We start from the raw sequence: 565 nt of genomic DNA on the forward strand, positions 1-565 counted from the left end.
GTCAAATAGCCCTTACACAGCCTGGAGGTGTGTTTGGGGTCATTGTCCTGTTGAAAAATAAATGATGGTCCAACTAAACGCAAACCGGATGGAATAGCACGCCGCTGCAAGATGCTGTGGTAGCCATGCTGGTTCTGTATGCCTTCAATTTTGAATAAATCCCCAACAGTGTCACCAGCAAAGCACCCCCACACCATCACCCCTCCTCCTCCATGCTTCACGGTGGGAACCAGCCATGTAGAGTCCATCCGTTCACCTTTTCTACAAAGACACAGTGGTTGGATCCAAAGATCTCAAATTTGGACTCATCAGACCAAAGCACAGATTTCCACTGGTCTAATGTCCATTCCTTGTGTTCTTTAGCCCAAACAAGTCTCTTCTGCTTGTTGCCTGTCCTTAGCAGTGGTTTCCTAGCAGCTATTTTACCATGAAGGCCTGCTGCACAAAGTCTCCTCTTAACAGTTGTTCTAGCGATGAGAAGGTGTGTCCAAACTTTTGGTCTGTACTGTATGTATATATATATATATATATATATATATATATATATATATATATATACATATAT

Source organism: Anomaloglossus baeobatrachus, chromosome 11, assembly GCF_048569485.1.
Source record: "Anomaloglossus baeobatrachus isolate aAnoBae1 chromosome 11, aAnoBae1.hap1, whole genome shotgun sequence".
NCBI classification, from domain to species: domain Eukaryota; kingdom Metazoa; phylum Chordata; class Amphibia; order Anura; family Aromobatidae; genus Anomaloglossus; species Anomaloglossus baeobatrachus.